The sequence below is a fragment of the Penaeus monodon genome, chromosome 15 (genome assembly GCF_015228065.2).
Source record: "Penaeus monodon isolate SGIC_2016 chromosome 15, NSTDA_Pmon_1, whole genome shotgun sequence".
Taxonomy (NCBI): Eukaryota; Metazoa; Arthropoda; class Malacostraca; order Decapoda; family Penaeidae; genus Penaeus; species Penaeus monodon.
Window position 1 is genome coordinate 25,392,336 of NC_051400.1, and position 232 is coordinate 25,392,567.

General features: G+C 41.4%; 1 protein-coding gene across 2 annotated transcripts in view; it reads right to left on the reverse strand.

Moving 5' to 3' along the window:
• Window positions 1-232, reverse strand: part of LOC119581848 — a 43,199-nt gene that overhangs the window by 6,873 nt on the left and 36,094 nt on the right. The window lies entirely within an intron of this gene.

The following is a 232-nucleotide window of genomic DNA, read 5'->3' on the forward strand; positions in this document are numbered from 1 at the left end:
CACAATCTTAACTGATTGGAGAAAGTGATAGAAACATCCAAAAGTTTGCCTTCTTATTCTCTCATTAAATTATCTCTTTCCCTCAGCATCCCATCTCCCCTGACTAGAGAGGCGCCGCTTCTTCCCCTCGCTTCTGAACACTAAAGCTCAATTTCCCATGCATCCTCCTTTGCCCCAAAATTCCCTTGCAGTGACGAAATATGATGAATGTCCATTATAGTTATGGTTATAT